Here is an 8,071-nt window from a genome sequence, read left to right as displayed (position 1 = left end):
CCCGCTAAATCAAATCAAATGTTATTTGTCACGTGCGCCGAATACAACAGGTGTATGTATACCTTACCGTACACCTTGTGTTTTCTTACCGCTCTGAACTGACAATGCAGTTTTAAGACAATGGAATTAGGAAAATACACAATAAAATAACAATAATGACGCTATATACAGGGGGTACTGAGTTAATGTGCGGGGGTACAGGTTAGTCGAGGTAATTTGTACATGTAGGTAGAGGTAAAGTGACTATGGATAGATAATAACCAGCGATAGCAGCAGTGTAAAAACAAAGGTGGGAGGGGTCAATGCAAATAGTTGATTATTGTGAGAACACACTTTTGTTATTTTATTTAGTTTGCATTTGTAATTGTTATGGGATTGCATGCTAATATTGCCTTTGTGGTATAGGACACTATTTATAAGGGGTTTATTTTTATGTTGTATTACAGAACACACAGTGCATCAGGGTTTAGTCGCTAGAGCGGGCTAGAGGTCAACTTCCTGAGTGAGGCCCTGGTCAACCTGACCATCCCACTTCCCTTCCCCATAAATCCTACCAAACATTTGTATTCCAAAAGCATGACAAAACTCTGGTGTGTGTTTCAAGTACAGTGAAATGCCTTTCTTGCAAGTTAAAAACCCAACAATGCAGTAATCAATATCAATGTTACACTAAAAATAACAAGGTAGAACAAAAACACCTCAATAAATAAAAATGAGAAATAAGAGCACAAGAAAGTAAGAAGCTATAGACAGGGTCAGTTCCAGGGTCAGTTCCGATACCATATTTACAATGTGGAGGGATACTGGAGAGATAGAGGTAGATATGTGTATGGGTAATGTGACTAGACATCAGGATATATGATAACACAGAGTAGCAGCAGTGTAAATTATGATTGTATGTGTGTGTGTGTGTGTGTGTGTGTGTGTGTGTGTGTGTGTGTGTGTGTGTGTGTGTGTGTGTGTGTGTGTGTGTGTGTGTGTGTGTGTGTGTGTGTGTGTGTGTGTGTGTGTGTGTGTGTGTGTGTGTGTGTGTGTGTGTGTGTGTGTGTGTGTGTGTGTGTGTGTGTGTGTGTGTGTGTGTGTGTGTGTGTAGAGTCATTATGAATGTGTGTGTAGGTTATGTGTTGAAGTGTCAGTGCTTGTGAGTGTAGAGTCCTGTGACTGTGCGTAGAGACAGTGCAAAAATGTAAATTAAATACAAAGGTCAACTCGGATAGTCTGTGTAACCATTATATTAGCTATTTAGCAGTCTTATGGCTTGGGGATAGAAGCTTTTCAGGAGCCTGTTGGTGTCAGACTTGATGCACCGGTACCGCTTGCTGTAAGGAAGCAGAAAGAACAGTCTATGGCTTGGGTGGCTGGAATCTTTAACGATTTTCCAGGCCTTCCTTGGTGTGTGTGCATGTGTGTTTTTAGATTTTCCGGGCTTTCCTTTGTGTGTGTGTGTTTGTTTAGATGTAATTGATTACCTGAAATTATTTAAACCTATTGTATGTATGTTTTGAGATTTATTTCATATGAGCTTCAGTTTATTGCCAGGCACCACATTAGAGATATAGAGATATTATCTTTATCTCTCTCTCTCTCTCACACACACATGGTCCCGAGACAGAGCAAGCTCTTTCCCTCCAACCGGCAGTGTAGAGGTTAACCTCGTAACGTCATGATTCCTGGGGCGGTGACCTATGTAGGGGGCAGTTTAGGCTGGAGGAAGGACAGGGAAAGAAAGTCTGACTATCAAGTCTCACGTCCTACTTTAAACTACACGTTTCTCATTTATTTTCGAGACGCACATTTTGAAAGTTTTTTTGTATATTTTATTTTCTATTTAGTACTGAATTGATTTTTTATGCAAAAGTAAACTTATTAGTAAACGGCTCAGGACTGTGTGTTTGTGTCCTCTTTGCTTTTACATTTATTTGCGTTGTGAATCCAGATGGGTAATATGTGGGTTGTATTCTCTCCATGGCGAACAGTTGATAATCAGTGTTTTTTACTTTAGCGCGCCAAATCGCACCTTTTATGCACAAGCTCGTCGAAACCGTTTAAACCTGATCAAAGGTCTTCGACGGGCGCAAGTAAACGCCATGGACATTTACGCGTGTGCTAAATAGTTAGAGGTTCCTTATAACTCAGACCGTGTGTTTGTGTCCGTTCGTCATCTTTGAAATGGCACAACAGTGTGCTTCTGAAAGTCTGAGAACCGTGAAATTCTTGTGGTAGGACGCGAGCTGGGAAAGAGGGGGTGTGCCGAAACTTGTTTTTCTGCTGCCAGTAGCCTAGTTTGATAGATGTAGGGTCTTTTTTTAGAGGAAAGAAAATGTGAAAATTCTGACTGGAGGCTCCGATGGGACTCGATGTTAACCAGCTAACGTTATATCTCTCCAAGATGGGGACGTCTTCGCTCTCAATCTCTCTGTCTCAGACTCCTCCATAGATCCGGTCCACGACTACAATCAGAAATGCAAACAAAACAGTAATGGCACGGGGAAAGTGTGTGTTTGTGTTTTCGGTAGGCTATGTGTGGGAGGGAGGGAGGGGGGCATACATGTTATCGGTCGGTGTGTGCATGTGCCCCCACCCCTAATTAAAAACGGCAAGAAAGCTTTGTCCTGGACAAGGAGAGGGAGAGATGGGGTTTGCGTTACGTTCGTCTTTCCATCAATTTTCTGTTTAATGTCAACGCTCGAGCTCCATTGTGGGAAGAGAGACGCGTCATCCAGCCATAAATGTGCGATTATACAGTCTCAGGAAGACTGCTCGGACGGATTCCGTCTCGCGCGCTCACAGGCACAGGATCCGGTGTTTCTAAAACACTATGTGCAGAGTTCGAGCGAACGGAACCCCCCAAAAGATGATTACTGAAGTTATTTCTTTGGAATAAACAGTACCAGGAAAGGAAGTGGAGAGGTTTTCGAACATTATGTATATTAATGCGGATAACCTTTAATAAATCACTGATTTGATTAGATAGACTAGTTAGATTACACTTGCAGGGATTAAGACTGTTTGAAGATTTACATTTTAAAGAGGGTAAGGTTTTACACCTTATCTATATTTTTTGTTTTATTCTCCCTTCTGCGTAAATCAATAGCGATACCGTGTGTTATAAATGGGCTACAGTTTTGTGCGGGACCGACTGTCGTTTTTATAGGTAGGTGTTTTCTACTTTCCACATTTTTATTTATCATTGTCACTGTGAATTACAGAATACAAACAAACTGCTGTATTTTGCACGGATGACGTTTTTAAACGTTGATAAACTCTCACATAACGGCTTGAATAGACTGGCGTGTTATAAACTGGTTTAGATGTTTTTATTTTGTCATAGGCTTTGCGTTTCTAATTGCGTCTTGTTTAGATGGATTGCAAACGCTGCAAGGACACACACATGCATTTAAATAACAACGCGTTCTTTATTTATTTAGTCAAAACGGAAATGTGTTGTATGTTTTCCATTTATCAAATAAATTACTGCTCTTTGTATCCGATTTAAATATGCACTTTTGGCGATTATAACACTGCAGTAATGATTGTAGCATGCATTTATTTTCCCACAGTCTCTAGCAGCTGAAATATAACATTCGTAGTAATAACCTTGTGTCAATTGTTCTAGAGTTGCTATTTATTCACCTCTTATAGCGCAACCTTTATGGTTAAATTTGACTGCGTAGCACAGCCTTTTTCCGAGACAACACCATTTTTCCTGTAGCCTATTTGCACATTGAAACCTTTGACATTCTGACCACCTTTGTTGTAGACTACCTAAATTACTCAGGGTGACTTTAGAGTCGTCTATAAGCAGGACTACATACACCGATCATGTTGCCTGTGTTGTTCATCTGTAGACAACTTTTAGGTTTGGATATGACTGTGAGTGAGCCTCTTACGTCGGCCACATTTAAAAAGTAGAATAATGACTATCTTTACTGATTCGGCATGGTTTTGGCGGGTAGCGCATCGCTCTAATGTAATGTATGGTTATAAACAAGGGACTTTTTAAAAATCCATAAAACATTTCATATGGATTGCTTATTATTAAGGTATTGGTCACACACACACGCACACACTCCCACACTCCTATTCGAGGAAGGACAGGATGAGGCCTGTAGAGATTTTGATGCCTGACCATCGAACTATGTGAAGACAGTTTGTCGCTTTCTTCGTGCAATTGGGTAGGCTACTTAAAATAGTGTTATATGGTAATGCGATAAGTTGATGCGTATCTGATTGTTAACAGTGCTTCATGTGCGAAAAGAACACTTCGTTGATTCCTGAATCACCACCACACACGCACGAGCCGAAACGTACACACTCACACACACACACTTGAGGGAACAACACACACACTTGAGGGAACAAACGTCACATGATTATTTAAAATATCAATGGTTGAAGAAATGTTCAGTTGTTATTGTTGTTTATTTCCTGAAGTTTGGAGAGATTTAACCCAGAGATGGTAAACAACAACATGTCGACATTTTGTGACTCTCTTGTCTTAGCACATTGAGGTTTCGTGCAGTCAATGTTTTATTTATGTTCTCTGTCAGAGGATTTGGAGTAGGCTACGTAATTTGACAATTATTGATTAGCTAATACAACAAGCAATACATTTGTGGCATAAGGCCTTATGTTACGCCACTTTTCTCCAAATTGTTTTATAGAAGCCTATTGTTTTGTAGTTTCACTTCCAGAACAACTAAAACGTATTTTAAATTTTAAAGTATGATTTCCATATAAAATGATCCATAATCAATAACTTATTCGATTAGGGCCTACATTAATTACGCCAATTATTACCAATTAATTAATTATGACATTTAATAATGATTGCATTTTGAAATAAACCAACAGCAAGCTTCAACGATTAACATGTTTCATTATCTAAATTATGTAATTTTATAATGAACCACACATGATCCAGTAGGCTCCACTGGTTTATACCTTCACCTTAAATCGATTAAATAATTGTTTGCGCCAACCCAAAGCTTTTAGCATGTTCAGGTTGCTATAGTAGTTTTTTTTTATTTTGCGTAGTTTAACGTTTAGCCTCTTCTATAAAACAGGTCGTAATGAAGGAGGCATGTGCCATTTATAGGAGCTGGGCATATACTTCCACTAATGAGGTGCAGGTTTGCTTCTATCGATAACCCGGGACCAGGGACTCAGACCCGGTTTTAAAATGACAAATGATGGTCTTGGCAGCTTGGCGGCTTCCTGCTCAACGATGTTTATCTGATAGGCCTAACCAATGTTGATGCTCTGGTCTATGTAACATGTAGACGTATGCTTAGTAATACTACCTTACAATCTAATAACTCGTACTTCCTATCCAGTCATGCACTTATTGTATTCTTTTGCACTATTTCAATTGCACATAGAACGTTTAGGTGGGAAATATTCAGTGTATTCCTGAATTGCAATCGAGAACCTAGAGACAGCGAAAAACACCTCAATGTTATAAGGCCTTGACTATTGACTTCACGTTCAACATAGGCCTACACTTTAGTCACCTGTCCACACAAGAACGAGCCTCTTCTTTAGCCGCTTCTTCCTCCTCCTTCTCCTGCAACCGAAAATCAGGGCATATCATATCTCACATCTCTGAACGCAGGCCTAAGCAAATCGTGTCCAATCATGTTGTGTGTGTTGAGAGTGTGTAGGTGTGAAGCCAGGGGTGTCATACTTTTCACTCGGTCATATTTTATATGGAGCAAGTTTTCATAGACCCCATGGCCATTCCCCGGCTTGTTCTCTGTTGAGAAGGGAACGCCAATTTGCTTCCCCTGGTCGAATGATGCCAGTAAAACTGCTCGAACCCTAATTAGCGAAAATGGTAGCTTTGCTGCGAGTCTCCGAGGTGTACAGATGAATGCACGTTAACTTGGACGTATAGGTCTTCATTCCAGGTTGGAACTCTCGTCACTAGTCAGCCACACACATGTATCCTGTATATTTAATCCCATTCTGTGTCCATATCTACTGACGGTGCTACAGTTTTGTTCAGGCCTAAACTGCGTTTCCACTATCTGTGTTGCGGTCCAAAGGCTTAAGGTAGAATCAGGCCTAAGCTGGCAACTCTTTTGGGGGACTTGATGGAACGTCCAGGTAATAGGCTCTATATTGAGGCTTTAGAAGGCTGCTTTATGTATGTTCAACTGCTGATAATGAGAACATGTTAGCCTACATGATGGCGACCTCGGTAATGGATGGCATTCTGTCCCAGTGTATTGCCCAAGCCCATTGTAACCTTCTTGTTGTTTGGCAAGCTGTTCAAAAGCTGAAACATGCTGGCATTCTGCAGGTTTGTGATGAAAATTAGGCTGTTGTCCTTGACATTACCAATTTACTTATACTCCTTTGTGGTTAATTTCACTTTGTCGATGTGTAATATAATTCACTCACTGTTATAAATGTAGACTTTGGCTATTTTGCGTGGTCACCAAAATATGTTGATGTGAGAGAAGCATTCAGCCATTCTGAAATTATAGACCTAAAATGAAGTTGAAGAAAAATATCTTATGTCTTTTAAAAAAACGACGTTTATACAAATATGTGCTCAATGCTGCTAACATTGGAGATATTTGGTTTACAGCCATACCTGCTGTAGCTTGTAGTGTTTTATAACATATCGGCGATGGCCTGTTGTGAAGTCGCTATCTATCACGATGACCAGAAATAGCAGCTTCTCATGCACACACTGAGCTTAAAAGGTCACGTTGCTTTTCGGCTGAAGTTCTAGTCCATCATGTCGTGTTTTGGGGACGGTGTCCTCACCAGGGTCTTAGGACCTGCACATTCTGTCTGGGTGCATGTGGTTATACCAAAGTTGAATTTATTGATATAGATGTATAGGCCTAAAAACACACAAACTGAAGAGTTGCTGAGTTGCAGTCTCCACACACCCTTGTTGACCAATCAGCCATCAAAATATAGGGCTTACCGTTTATATGTTACTCCTAGAGCCCCAGACATAGACTACACCTACATTTAAGAACGTGTTTTCAGTAAATGTTATTTTAGTAATAACCGCAGAGATATTTCAATAAACCTATTTTATTTTGCCATATTTCAGTCGGTCAGTAATTTCATCAATGTCTCGGAGGGATCAGCCTATACCTTCGACTTATTAAGGCGTTTCCCTGGTGAAAAGCCCTGTTTGGAATTCGTCATCATTAGTGGACATCAGAAATATTTTCGTAAGAATAGAATTGTTGCCTGCTGTAGAGGCCCTCCCGTAGAGATCTTCAGTTGGCCCTCATTTACCTCGCCCTGTCTGTCAGTGTTTCCCGTTGACTGCGAATTGCACTGGGAATATGTAGCTATACCCTTCCTAAGTTAATTCAGCTTTACCTTAGGACCATTGCATCTATACGTGACACCCCTTATTTATTTAGAATACCCAGTCGTTTTACGCACACACTTGCGCACACGCTAGAAGCAGCAGGCTCCATTGCCTACAGACATTGCCTCGAGCGCGGAGGCGAGTGAACTGTGCTGTGCGGACGTCCTTTGGTTCTAGAATGGTCACGGTGAAAACACAGGTCAAACAGAAAGACGCTCGTCTCTCCAGCGGAAATGAAAACTCCAGCCTGGCTTTTTGGAAGTGGGCCTTTGCTGGCAAAAAACGCCCCGCTCTAGTAGTTTGGGTGTCAGAGGGGACGGGAAGGGAAGGGGGGAAAGTGTCAGTCAAGAACGCTTTATTGCTCGATGACAATCCCTCGCGCAGGACCGGTCTGTTTCAAGAGTAATCAGTCAATCCGCATTAATTATCCGTGCGTCCCCTCCTTATAGTGTAGCTCGCGCTGGCACACAGACGAGAGAGAAGAGAAAGTGTGTGTGTTATGCTTTCTACACACACCGAGCAGACGAGCACCCACCCAACCCCCCACCTTTTAAGTGAAAAAGAACCAATAAAAATCAGGCAGTAAAGGGCTTTTTCTTGTCACTAAATAAATTAAATGCAGATTTCTGTTTTAAGTGCGGGACCCCTTTTGTGCAGGCGAGGAACATACTTCTTTATTGTCCCGATGTCATTAGTTTTAAAGACAACGGTGCTGGAGAATGGAAT

The sequence above is a fragment of the Oncorhynchus gorbuscha genome, linkage group LG07, assembly GCF_021184085.1.
Source record: "Oncorhynchus gorbuscha isolate QuinsamMale2020 ecotype Even-year linkage group LG07, OgorEven_v1.0, whole genome shotgun sequence".
In the NCBI taxonomy this organism is placed as follows: Eukaryota; Metazoa; Chordata; class Actinopteri; order Salmoniformes; family Salmonidae; genus Oncorhynchus; species Oncorhynchus gorbuscha.
The sequence above is the reverse complement of the archived record's forward strand: the minus strand, read 5'-3'. Positions refer to the sequence as shown.